Source organism: Patella vulgata, chromosome 8 (genome assembly GCF_932274485.2).
Source record: "Patella vulgata chromosome 8, xgPatVulg1.2, whole genome shotgun sequence".
NCBI classification, from domain to species: domain Eukaryota; kingdom Metazoa; phylum Mollusca; class Gastropoda; family Patellidae; genus Patella; species Patella vulgata.
This window is the reverse complement of record NC_065886.2, coordinates 45,126,827-45,141,809: the sequence shown is the minus strand read 5'-3', so window position 1 is coordinate 45,141,809 and position 14,983 is coordinate 45,126,827. Positions and strand designations below refer to the sequence as shown.

At 37.6% G+C, this 14,983-nt stretch overlaps 1 protein-coding gene across 1 annotated transcript in view; it reads left to right on the top strand.

The window, feature by feature from the left end:
- Positions 1-3,734: 3,734 nt before the first annotated feature.
- Positions 3,735-14,983, top strand: part of LOC126830767 (transmembrane protein 272) — a 74,834-nt gene continuing 63,585 nt past the window's right edge. Inside the window, exon 1 of the mRNA XM_050561172.2 lies at positions 3,735-4,358. The gene's annotated coding sequence lies outside the window, so the exon portion shown is untranslated. The remainder of the gene's footprint in view (positions 4,359-14,983) is intronic.

The window sequence follows — 14,983 nt, the reverse complement described above, 5'->3', positions numbered from 1 at the left end:
ACCAAACCAACCTCTTTAAGAGAAAATGCATGCAAGGGAAATAATCCAAAATTCAGATATCAGGTTACAGACTAGTAATTTCCTACCCGGTAACTTCAATGTTAAATCCATGAAATCCTTAAGTCTATGACAATTTTTGTCTTTTACAGTCACCTTAACTTCCAGACCGACAAAGATCCAAACATTTGATAAATATGTTGAAAGGGGTTGAAAATGGGAAAAGAGAAATTGTTATAAAAAAAACAACAAATATTAGGGAAACAAATATTATTCCTCAGACCTACAGTTAGTATCCGATTCTTTTGTTTTGAAATATTTTCATACAAAACGAAGTCCAACGGAACCAAGACTACCTGTATGGTTGCCCCCCCCCCCCCCACACCTCCCAACCGGACACGCACTTACACATTCCCTCCCCCAAAACATTTAATGTCTATTACACCGACCTGTGCACATGACCTGGATTTAGACAATAGGAAGTGAGGTTGAAAAGTATAAGTCTATAATCCAAACAAAGTTACATTTAAAATCAGCTTTCTGAAAAAAAGAAAATAATATTTATATGTTTACCGGCGAATACAAATCAAAAGATAACCCGTTCATAACAGTGAATATTCATGTAAACAATTTTCTATCAATAAATAATCCCCCGCAGATGATATAGCTACATCACCCAAATGGTCATTCGTTAACTTGATCTTTTCACTTTCGCCATTTTAGCCTATGCAACAAAGATTGTCAACGAAGCAGATTACAGCTTTGTTATAGAATGTCTGGTTTCAGCCAATACAGATTTGAAGATGTGGGCGTATTTGTAATTTCTAGATTATTCTTAAACTACATGTATCACTAAAGTATTGATATTGTATCCGACATGTATAAACATATAAATTAGGTTTTTATCTCAATCTCTAGTTCAAATATATGATTTAGGGTTGATTTTCTTTTACTGTAATTAAGACATAATTATTGAACAAGTTTCGAGGATGCTCGGAGACTATCTAACATAGCTGTATATTTACTCTCTGTGGTTACATAGAGCAAAATGACACAATCTTGCACTTGGCTATTTTGATGTTTGTCGATTTGAAGCCAAGGAAGTCAAAACGATTCAACTTTGTTTTTTGGCCTTTTTTAATATTTCTGACACATATTAAAGGTATATTAATTGAAAGTTTATGTAATTATTTTTTAAAAGATGAACCCGACATCTTCTGGCATCCTTCAGCATTTAAGTCACCACCGCCAACAAAATCGATATTGATCAGTGATAGAAACAGAGCTTAAAATTCCCCACTCCCTTCTGATTACCAATCAGGTATATTATAGTCACAGTGCCACCAGGAAAGGAACTGACATTTCAGACTAGGGTGCATTTCGAAGTATTTTGTCAGAGTTATAAATTCTAGTGTTCACGTGACCTTTATCCCCATTGTCAATTTCTTCATACACATGTACGCCCAGATCTACTAAGTACCCTTTATATACAAACCCCTGCTAGCCAGGGGATGTTAGCATTGAGCAACGACGCGTTTCAATATGTAGGCTAGTCAGTTCTGTAAATGAACATGCACGCATATTTTATGTTTGAGACAAGAACAACACGGTAACAATTATCAATAAATTCGTTCTGCATCATGTCTGCCAGACACATCAATGTAATTGCCAAGCATTCAGTGAGTTTGTCATTTATAAAGGGGGAAAGGTTGAAGTACGTGAAGTAAATATTTGTCTGAGTTTGTTTACAAAAACCGTTAAACAAAACGTGAGGGGTAATTGGTATAATCAAAGACCAAATGATGTGGAGTCAATTATACTATCCCGATCAAATCTCAAACGGTCCTATACTGAAACTCAAAGGAAATCATGGTGGTGTTGTTTATCTCATTATATAATATTATGATCATGAAAATACATGACATGCAAAATGCAGATGGTATTTGTATATTACCCACCCTAGACAATGATTTTTAAGGGTTTTCAATGATTTGCCCAAAGCGCCTGGATAACCGAGCTAGCTTTACTAAATATTTCGCGTTTGCTGAACAAGTTAGACAATTACATGTATATATATATATACAGGAGGAACTAATTCTTTTGCAGATAAAAGGTGATATTAAGATACCAAATATATTTTAAAGGTTAAAGACATAATCGCATTATCGTTACATACCAATAGTGATATATCCAATGGCCCCATATCCGTAAAGTATGTGCTTATTTCCTATATGAATAGGAGCAGGGGAGTGGAATTCCGAATGGTTAGCGCGTGTGCGCTGTATTATAAGGTGTGCCATTGAGGTAACTGGTTTCGGTTCTCCTGTTGTACGGGACAAGGGGTAGGGTCGCGTGTCCAACCTCGTGGGTTTTCTCCGGGTCCTCCAGTTTCCTTCCACTGCTAAAGACCCCTACGCGCAAGCGAATTATTGAAATAAAATTGAACCATATGTTAGTCCCGAAATTACATAATTTGTGTCGTGTGGACCCATCCCTCTGTTTGGTGGTATGCGATACTACAACAGACTGGGGTGACACCATGTGTCGCCGCAAAGTATTTGATGTATTAAAATTCTACATATTAAAAGTCTTGCAGAGTCTGGTAAAGTTTAACGTTCTTGCAACGTGGACCTTAACATCACCTCCACTTTCTGTGCGGTTTTGCGAAATGTGACCATTCTTGTCGGACTGCAAGACTTTTGGTGCTGTTAAAGATGAAGAACGATGTGACAATTTCTGAAATCTCTTCACTGATAACTCTAGCGTGGATCATATCACTATGACCAACTGACCATCTTGATTATATAATTTATCGTTGGGTTTATTTTATTATTCATTGAGAAGGATGGTGCCATGAGTTCAGTTCATTTCAACATTCTGCATGATTTGTGTTAGATCTATACTGTTGTCAGCAGATTTTATATCCAGCTATCTGAAATCCAGAGAGCTCATGAAAGAAGAAACAAAGGTGGTTGATTTTTTTTCTAACTGGTCGGAATTTTATTGTATTTTATGTAAAGGTGATTTAATTATCAAAAGGTGTTGGGATGGGGGTCGAGTGGTTTAACTCGTGCGCTTTAGATCATAAGGCCTATCATTGAAGCAGTTGGCGTGTGAATTTTTTCTAACTGGTCGGAATTTTATTGTATTTTATGTAAAGGTGATTTAATTATCAAAAGGTGTTGGGATGGGGGTCGAGTGGTTTAACTCGTGCTCTTTAGATCATAAGGTCTATCATTGAAGCAGTTGGCGTGTGAATTTGCTCCACGACCCATATGCGCAAATGAATTATTTAAACAAATTGAACCATGCGTTAGTCCCGAAATGACTGAGTTTGTTTCGAGTGGATGTCACACCCCATATATCCAACTTTTTTTTCCATTAATTGTAAATTGATCTGAACTTTCATTTCTGTTCATGCTTGAAGGTAGTAATTCGCTGATTCCGGATTAATGTCGTAAAATCCCATACTATTACACACGCTTATTAAATAGTATAAGCTAATAGCCATTCATCTGTATGTCAAAGTTACTTAAAATAATCGATATCGTTTCCTTAGAAAATAACAAAATGTCACCATCAAAAGAGAATCAGTTTTTTTGAATTGATTGAAACCCAAACACCATGTATACGGGAAGAGGTTACAAATTGATTGGATCTTTTATTGATTAACTGTAACGACCAAACGACATTATCGAATCACAGCCTGTCACTCTTCTCTCGAGGAAGGCGGGAAATAAGCTTGTCAACAGTTGCGTCGTCTGCTTCTCGACGAAATACCTCATTCGTGGAGGGACGTAACGAGTCGTGACTTCTTTAAAGATGGTCAATAGGAAAATAACTCAGAAGTGATTGGAAAAGTTTGAATGAAAAGTAGTACTCTCAATACGATGTTCCATGACGCTAAACTGAAACTAGACTGAACATATACAAAAGGAGAAAAAAAATATAACAAGACGACTGAACACGATAACGTGTTTTGTTTCAAATTCGTGATTAATTAATGAAATGAGACGGGCGTACCTGTTATATAAGCTGGATTTATCTAAAAGAAAATTGACAACCACCTAACGAGAAGCTTAACGTATTGACGGCACAAATTGAAAAATTCGTTAATAATAATGAGAGAGACATGAGTTTTGTCATTAGACTTTCAATATCGACGTTATTTTTGCAGTTCAGCCCGTTGTCTATAATCATTTCTAAGTAGGCCTGGAATGGATGTTAATTATTTTCATTAAATCTAGTGAAAAGATAGCTATTGACTTTTACATAAACATCTGATGTGAATTTTATGGGTCTTGAGATAAAAGATAATTTGGTCTAATTACGGATCATAAGTTGACTTGGAAGATGTAACGGTAAGTAGCATTTTGTTTTTCTAATCAAGCATCAAGTATAACGACAATCATAAAGTTTATTTAGTTTCAAATCGAATTAGAAGTCTAACAGCATTGCCTACCTCTTTCACGACACTTGTCAGTAATTCTAGCAATTGAACAGTAGATTAACTTAGATTAATTAAATGGTGGAATGTGGTTCATTGAAAGCTGCCAATCTATCCATATTAATGCGAGGAATCAGGAAATTTCGAATAATTTAACTTAAACATAAAAATGAACAACAAAGGAAACAAAACCAAGACAACAACGGCACAGACCACACTCAAAAAAGAGTGTCATATTGTCATTATATACAATGGTGAATAGAATAATTTCCCTGCCACTAATTCATTAAAATGTTCAAAAGTCTACAGATTTGTCATCGATACACATGACACCATGTTTGTTGATACAATACAAAGGGGCGTGTCAGATCTTTGAACTTCTTTTTAAATAAGTTAGCTACTGCCACAAATGAGAAATAGTGAACCACGAATAGCATACTGTTAAACTGTCTACATGTCTTACCAGTATTATTTCGTTTCGTTTAATTCTTTCTGTTAATTTCAAACTTTACCATATGATCGTAACAGGGGCTAAGTGAGAGAGACGCAATGACGAGCTTTGCGTCATGGTTTTGAGTTTTTGCGCCCCTCGCAAATGGCAAAAAATCACGTGGTTTTAATGCGGGTTTCATCATTATAATCATAATCATAGAGCCAACCAGTGTCAAACATATACCATGGGTCAGATATGCTGCAAATCTACACAGCCCAATATTACCCTGTGGCACTGGGAGGGACTGCTACCCCACCCCTCCTCCGCACACACATATAATTAATATTGTTTTGCGGGGCCCGGACAGGATCTTGTTCGCCACCCCCTGCATCATAAAGACAAACACCAATGTATATGGGAAACGAGTCAACATAGCCTGCCTCTATATAAGAGTATTTTGTCAATCCTTCGCAATTCGCATTGTCATATTACACTTAAAGGGGACTTATGTAAGATTAGATACAGAACTGACGGTTCTTGCAATAATAATAGTTAAGAATTGATAATGAAAAGGGGATATGTTGAAAACCTCTGTCAAATTGCTTCACTCAGAGCCGAGTTATCGCCAGTGCAACAACAGTACGTGTAGCCTCGTTTGTTGTTACGATAATAAATATTTTTTCAATTAGTAACCTGATATAAAAATGGAATAAAATGGGGTTTTCTCAACCAACCGGGCTAGTGTGCTATGCATCCGAAAGACTAAACGCTGTTCCTTGTCGGGCACTCACTGACAAGAGGGAACCACAGAGTCACCCGATAGACGCGGTGGCTAGTCGATACAATTTGTAATTAAAATGTAGCAATTAGCTGTACAATTTTATTGATCGTGTAAAATAAAAAAAATAAAAAAAAAAAAAAAAACCAAACAAACCAAACATAAAAACCCTACTCGTTGTCACGTACAACCGGGGAAATGACAGACCTTATGATACAGCGCGCACGTGCTAACCATTCGCCCCCCCCCCCATTAGAATAAAGGGACATGAAATGGGGTTTAACGTCCACTCGACACAAATTATGTGATTTCGGGACTAACAGATTTATTTCAATAATTTAGCAGTGAGATGAATGTGGAGCGTCCGGAGAAACCCAACGAGGTTGCACGGGCGACCCTACTCCATGCCACGTACAACAGGGGAATCGAACCCACGTCACTCGACTCAATGACAGACTCTGCGTTTAATACATAGGAGCCTTCAACACATAATTACTCAGAGTTTCTATAATAAACAATATTTATTATCTCTCTTTCAATATAATAAGAAAATATAATCATTAGCAAGTCATTAGCACCAACCATTGTTGTAGACTTGATCAACATCGATATTAACCAGATATATTTGATTCATCATAAATTGTCTACACCATCAACATTCTCGACTACCTTATCTAATTATCACGGTCAGGATAATCAAAAATATCTGACCTTTGTCAAACTGACCTCTGAAGGTCATTTGTCATTTTTGTAATCTTCCGTGGTGACCATGAGCCAGAACAACGGACTTGAGTTAGAAATTATGTTACGTGGTTCTACTTAAAGATGCATTATGTGAGAGATAAATCTGCCTATTGTGGTTCTTTGTCCTCAAATGTTACATAAATTATTAAAAATCTAACGATATCAGGCCCGGCGGAGTGAGTGGGGGGGGGAGGGGCAATAATTTGACCGCAAGTATTCCTTTCTCTGGGTTATTGCACGCAAGTAACTATTCGGTTAGATAGGATGACGAAACTGGAAGAGGCTTCATTTTAACATAGAAGTGAGACTTTTAGAATGTAGACTGTCAGAAAAAAAACACTCTGCTATAGGCTACTCTATACTGATCCCCCAGTTGCGAGAGTCGCGATTAGTTAACTGAACAGTCGATCTTTATTTCAAGCCCATCTCACTTACGTTGTATCTATGGTAGATTAGGTAATTAAAAAAACAACGGGGTAGAGTTTTTCTCGCACTCTTTCCGTGTGTCCCATATCCAAATAATTCACTGCTTATGCCAGTTAAAACAAGCGGTTGCCATGCAAGATACATCCACATTTTGGAAGCAATGGATGGGGAAGGGTAAAAAGAACTCATACACTCAAGATAAGTTGATCCTTAACATATTTGTTAAGTTTCATCTGAACGGTTGTAGCCCTCTGGATGGCCTACAATCTTCATACATATTTCACATTTTGCGAAAAAAAAGAGCATTGGCTATAGTTCTAGAAGAAAGATCTGATGAGTACGAAAGTCGAACTCATCCAAGAACTTTTGATCCTTGACACATAGTTTAAGGTTCATCTTTTGAATCGGACAAAAATTATCACCCCAGGAAGGTCCTCAAACTTTATTCATATGGGACATTTTGCGTAAAAGGCATCCGGCTGATGTGCACCATAATTGAACTCATTCAAGAACTAGTGACATTCGTTTTAAGTTTCATCCAAATCGGATGAAAATTGTTGTCTCTAGACGACCCACAACCTTGGTATTACATGCTTTTACACAATTTGCGTAAAGGGGATCGGCCATTTTTTTTATATAAACAATATTTATTCAGAAAATGAGGAGATATCGGCCATTTGATTGGAAGTTTCGGTCCGATTTTCAGCAAAATTCGGCCTCACCCATAATTATGGTGTAACTGTGATATATTTGAACAGGTTTTTTTTAAAAAAAACCCCCAAAAAACAGGGGCCATAATCCAGAAGGTACGGTCCAATACGCGCCAATATCGGATGAAAATTCTGACCTCTAGATGGTCCACAACCTTGGAAGCGGCCATTTTGTCGTGCAGTTTCAGTCAGTTATGATGTAACGATGACGTTTGAACGGTTTTTACAATCAATTGAAAATTGTAACCTCTAGAGAGTCCAGAAGCTCATAATGTAATTTTTCGTACAATCAGGGGTCATAATCCGGGAATATCGACAGGAACCGAGATCTTTGGAATATAAACATACATTGTAAGTTTGACCATAATCGGATAAAATTGTGATCCCTGGTGATCCACAACCTTCATATTATTATGCATATATTTGTTCAGTTCAATATCACAGGAAACCGCCATCAACTGCGTTTTCATAGTAAGGGATTTAGAAAAGAATTAAAACTTCCCCGCTGAGTAATTTCATTAGCCAGAAATCGTTTAGAAAGCATCTCCGACGATCTAGACCCCTAAGAGGTTCAGGGGCCTGGGCGGCCCCTGGACTCTCACCTAAAGGATGGATCCTCGCCTTAAGTCCCAGGATGGTACCCTCAATCATAAATTGCTTCCGTTGGATCTGGATAAAATAGATAATCGAGGTAGTCAAGTACCTCTACTACGATAATAAAGGATCCACGCTACATCTTCAAACATGCATAACTTCTCCAAGAATAAAGTAATTTGTATAAAATGTTTAATAAACATTTTCATCATCTATTTTTGAACTAGTATAGGATGAGCGGACAGCTCTTTATCTAAATCTTACAAATGCATTTTTACAAAGCACATATTACTTAAATTGGACCAAGAAAAAACATTCTATATCCATATTCAACTCCTCAAACGAAACGTGGTATCAGGTTGAAGATTTTAAATGTAGACCAACGTCGAAAATGTAGAACACGTATGTGTTCGGTACGTGAACTCCAGAAACGAGAAGTGGTTTTATAACTTAATTAAAACCCACACATTATGTTTTCTCTAATTCAAAGAAGTCGTCTTTTTTATATTGCGTATCTACCAGGAGATGATGGGTCTACCGTCTACCGTGCACAAACTAGATGGAATGATATGAAATGAAATGGAGTTTAACGTTCTACTGTTCTACATCGACTCAGCTATGAAGACAAACATACGGCATACACCTTGCTATGAGGGACATTTTGTCCGAACAGTGGCGCTACGACCCACTCTTAAATCGAATTCCAGCTGTCAGGGGTTCTTTTACGTACACACCAGTGTGTACACGGGACCTCGGATTTTCGTCATCCCGACTCCCCTATTTGGATGAGAAAGATAGGGTGGCTTGTAAATGCTGATATGCGTATATTTGAGTATTTAACGGACATTAATAATGTTCATTAATAAGGGGTGGGGTGGGGTGGATGGCCGAATGGTTAGCACGTGCGCGCGCTGTATCATAAGGCCTGTCATTGAGTCAACTGGCGTGGTTTCGTATCCCCGGTTGTACGTGACAAGGAGTAGGGTTGCCTGTCCAACCTCGTGGGTTTTCTCCGGGTCCTCCGGTTTCCTCCCACTGCTAAAGACCCCTACGCGCAAGCGAATTATGAAATAAAATTAAACCATATGTTAGTCCCGAAATGACCTAGTTTGTGTCGAGTGGAAGTTAAACCCCATTTCTCTCTCTCTCTCTCATTATAAGGAGGCCCCAGTTTTGAGGTAAGAAGTAAGAAGGTGTGTCCATTCGTTCGTGTGGGACACAAATCCGAGGTTCCCGTGTATTCCAATGGCAGCAAGTTATAAAAATCCCGTGTCAATGGAAATCGAAATAAGAGTAGGTTGCAGCGCATTGGATGACTTATCTTCGTCTTCAATCGAAGAAAAGAGAATATGGTAGTTTAGAAAATATTATAGTTGTTGTGGTATTAATTATTCTATGAGATTGATATCAGCCATTATCAGTTACGTATGTTCACATCTCTTCATAGATCCTCATCCCTTTATTCTAGTCTCTTTTCCCAACTCTAACTTCTCCCCAAAATTACTTTGTGCTGAATTCACTCAGATGAAGCAGCATGTAGCAACGTCTGAACTCAAGAACCCTTATCATTATCATCAGCTGCTTTATTCAAACACCTGAACTCGGGAATCCTTATCATTAAACGAACAATATTGTAATTATGTCATTTTTTTTTTAAGGAGAAGCAATCAGTGACTATAATAGAGGCCTCCACTATCAACTATCGTGACATGTATTTTTAATCACTTAATAACTCTTGTCAGCGGTGGTGTAATAATAGTTCATAGTTAATATCTGACACTGTTATACAGAAAAGAAAAACCTTTGTGAAAAATAAATAAACGATATTGAAAGCCTCGTTTAAAGTATTTGTTCGTTTAAGGTAAAAGATGAACTGAGTGGGATGCATGCCTTCTCACAAGTTCTGGTTATGAACCTGGCAAATGTTGCTAGCTCGTTTTGGGCGATTCTACCCCTTGGGCACGCATAAACGTGAGATTGAAACCACGATACCGGCATGAGTTACACTGCACCCAACTCCTCCTCGCTATAGGCAGGGGGTCAATATTATTCTCTTAATGCTATGTTTTCAATTTCACGATTCGTGCTGCGATTGAAATCGTGGTTTTAATCGTGGAGTAATCGTGGTGATCTTATCAGGTTTTTCATATATTGAGGTCAGTCGTAGCAATCGTGTTGATCGTATCGAAACGTATCCGAACGTATCTCCTCGTACCAGATTGTGGACTCAATAGGGACAACCCTATTGTAACGGATCGCACGACAGAGGGAACCTAGCATATCATCCTCGCCATGTACGTGTCCATGGTGTATACAGCAAAGTGGTAAAACGGCATTAAAATGGTTTTACCCCATTATGATTGCTGACTGTGCCAGATTGACCTATAAGTAGTATAAGCTTTGTAGACTTAAACCCTGGGCGGCAACATCTTGGGAGTATCCGGTCAAGGTGTATAATATTTTTGACACTGTCGTTGGTATTTTATACATGCAAGCACACTGTTGTTCTAAACATCCTAAACACTCTTTCATCTTCCTTTAGTCTAGAGGGCAGGGGATTGGGATAAGTGGAAAAGCCTAATGGACCCCTCTTCATCTAAATCTGACACTGGTTACTGGCAACCAACATTTATCGTATGGTCAGTCTGTATAATGATGTCCATGAGACGAGATGTTATCATTCATCAGTTAATCACATTTCAACAGACAAGACCAGTAAAATTACTCTCATTTATCTTAATTCAAACTTACAAATAACTGAAACATCAAGATTCTAGACTTATTGTATATTTTAGAATTCGAAATCCGAAATCATTACAATCCATCCAATGTTCAAAGTTAGTTTGTTGTAAGAGATATTTTATTCACTATAAATGAATGGGAGATCGGTGAATAGACAAGACTGAATGATCTGAATATTCTTTGCTTCAAAATATTTACACATTTATTATACCCAAATTAATCAAATAATCGTCTTACTGCACGGTCATATCAAAATCAGACGTCTATTACATTTCGTTTTATTTGCATTTTTGCTTCATTGGCGTGCAGAGGTTTGGCGAAGCCAGAGAGGGAGAGAGAGAGATAGATAAACCTTTTATTCTAATTAAGTGGGACAGCTTGTACGTGCGCAATGTAAAAACAACTAATTAAAATTCCACTCTTCGATGATATGCCCCACTGATATGGATACCAATGACCGTCGCCCCCCTCTGCACGCTCGCTTCACGCGCGCCAATGATTTGTTGTATTGCACACAGATCTGATATAATTACAAATCTATGTGACAGGTTGTAAAATCATAACCATATCTTTTTAGCCGTCGGCAGAACCCATGCTTTTAGACAGGATCCCATATGCATACATAGGTGACATACCTGTAAGTAATTTATATAGTGTTAATAGCTTTAATTTCGAGTATAGATTTTCCAAGGAAAAAAAGCCTACCATATTAGAATATATAAACCCGGCGTTAGAATTATTATTTGTCACGACATACCAGACGACATCTCTATACAATTATTTCTTTTTATATATTTCCACTGCCTACATATAATCAAAGCTGTTTTGTTTTACGCGCAACCCTTCCCCTGTTATTGTTTTGATTGCAAGCAAATATCCTGTTTATGTCGAGTGTCGTCATTTAATCAGACTAAAAACAATCAATGATATTGAAAACAAATTCAACTATGATTTAGAAAATAAAAAATATCTGCCTGACAAAATGCGTGTGGGCTTGGATATTATAAAACTATAACAGACATTAATGTCGGGTAATTTTAAGATGAGTTAAAACCCTGAACAAGAAAGCCCATAAAATATCACACAAAAAATGACCACAGCTACAGCTAATTAAAATAACCACAGCTACAGCTAATTAAAATAACTACAGCTACAGCTAATTAATATAACCACAGATACAGTTAATTAAAATAACCACGGGTACAGCCAATTAAATACAGCTAATTAATATAACCACTGATACATCTAACCACAGATACAGCTAATAATAACCACAGCTACAGCTAGTTAAAATAACCACAGATACAGCTAGTTAAAATAACCACAGATACAGCTACGGCTAATTAGAATAACCACGGATGCAGCTAATTACGGAAAATCCAAATTTATTAACAGCTCCCGATGAACTTGTCATTGAAAATCCCCAGAGGCTATAAATGCGAAATCTTAAAATGCCTGGCTTGGTGGGTCTTCCCATTCTACATTCAAACGAAAATTATGTTTTTACCGACCGGCGTAGAACTTCAAAAGTTATAATTCCTCTTTAAGAGATGATTTTGTCATGCCCCTTCCCAGAATGTGAACACAGGAAGATGTTAGGGCTGTAGTTGTATATCGTTTGAAAGATAAAAATTGAGAATTCTAAGAAGATAACTAACGCATGTACTGATTGATGTTTAGAGGGTGTATTCAATTTGGTTTCGCAATTCAAATAATACCATGTTCTTGCAATTCAATTATTTAAATTGTGATTTCTTGCACCAAATTATACGTCTTGGAATCATAAATATACATAGTATAAGCACGCCGTGAATTCATTTATCGTAATATTCACATATTTCCAGCTGTGCACTAAGGGAAAAAGAAGAGACAGACTATGAATGAAAAGCGCTACAGAGGTTTCCAGCCGATACAATCTTTTGCTTAGCATTATCATAAGCAGTCTTAAATACCTTAACCCAGGAACCCGTATCATTAAACTAACAATAGTTTCAATACATCATTATATCATTTATCTAAGGAGACTATATTGTGTTTTTATAAAAACGTGTGATAGGGGCATTCGCTGTGAAATATCGAGATATATATTTTTAATCACTTAATAACACTTGTGAACGGTTGTTTAACATGAAATGAAATGGGGGTTAACGTCCTACTGTTCTATTCTGGCTTAGCCAATGAATACGGGTATACGCCATACAGTGTGCTATGAGGGCAGTTTTGCCCTTTCAGTGGCGCTATGGCTACACGCCCCCCTCCCAAACTATACGTTCTCCCTTGCTAGGCCCCCTGTCCTGCACCACTGACAAGGAGGACCCAAACATTAAAATTCACATGAACTTTCTCGGCCAGCATCAGGTTCGAACATGGAACCTTTAGGTTAGCGAGGCAACGTCTTACTCAGTGAGCCACCGCGGCCCCAGCGGTGGTTGAATCAATAGTTCATAGGTAATAATATTACAGAGCATCAATACAAACCAGGTCATTTTCACACTAACATGCGGTAATCCTCTTTAGCAGTTTTTGCTTGGACGTGTAGGTGCACCACAGTGATTCAGTTAGTTAGGTTTTGGCTGGATCACTTTGTTGGTCTAGAAAGTTCCTCGGCATTTTCCGGTGTGCCCCCCAACCCATCCCTTGTCAGTGGTGTAAGTCGGTGGTGTAAGACGGCGTTCCTGGCAAGAACATAGTCTAATTGTTCGGCTGGAACAGTTGGAATTCGAAATAAGAAATGATAGTAGTGCCGTCATAGCGCACTACATGGCGTATGACTGTGTTCATTAGCCTGGATGGAGCAGACAAGTGGGACGTTAAAGCCCATGTATGAGGAAACGAAGAAAGCTGTCACTTGGGATAGACAATTCGCGCGCCCACCTTACGTAGGCTATTTATTTATTCGTTAATGTTTCGTTCTGTTTCAGAAACAGCAGTTTCAAGCTTAGTGAGACAACTTCAAATAAAATCCGACATCATGGTTTTAATAACACTTTAATGTCATGGAAGAAATCGTATAAAGGCCCATATGTAATTGACTTTAACATATTCATATATTTTCGAGTATGTCTGACATTATGTGTATGTCTAAAATGAAACCTAACAAGTTTTAACTGGAGGAATAAAGTATCGTTAGCAGTTAAGATCAAGCAGGATAATCAATTAAAAGTGATTTAACCACCATTTGTAATCTCAGATTATATTTATCATCCTATAAAGAATCATTGTGATTGAGACGCCATTAATTGAGATCTGTATAGTCCTTACTGTAGAATCAGATTGATCATCTTTGGAATGCCTCTCTTGAAGACAAATTAGAATATAACATACACAACAATTTCTACATGAAGTGACCTTATGAAGGAATGAGTATCTGTAAAAGAAAATGTATTTTGTCTTTGCAGAAATAGAATTATGCATGCTTTTCCTTCATAAAGGCGCCACCCCTGAGAAATGTAATTCCACCCCCCCCCCCCCTGACGGTTAAACACTGGATTGTTGTTTTCCCGTGGGATCTTATTCCTCATGTAAAGTCAGCGGTGATTACGCCACGCTCCGACGGAAGCCTGGATTCAAACCGTGGACATTCTAGTCGAAGGCCTATTCTCTGATCGCTCTACTTTCACAGCCCCGCAGAGCGACTAGGATCACAGTAAGAGTGCCATTTTATATTTGATAGGACGGAAAATGTAATTTAGTGTATCATTCTAAATCACAACTTAAATTGGCTAAACGAACCGTTTCCTGATAACCCTTAGCTGTTAACTATTAGTTGCAACCTGACGAGTCGTTGGCTATGAAGGAAATCTGTCAATCACTATAGATTGTTGACGTATTAATTTATTAGAAATTCAATATTCTTAACGTTAGACTTTCGAGTTTATTATAATTCAACAGGTCATATTACACTGGTGACTTTTTCACCTATACCAATTGTTGAGTATTATACATTGATATGACATCGAATCTTTGAAATAGATATCCCTGTCAACTATAGTCCAAGACCTAAGCATAGAGTGATGTTGACGGCTAACACTTAGCTTCGTTTGGACATCTTGATATCAGTCAAGGTCTAATTACCGACTTGTTGACAACTGACGTGATTGGTAGGTTACATT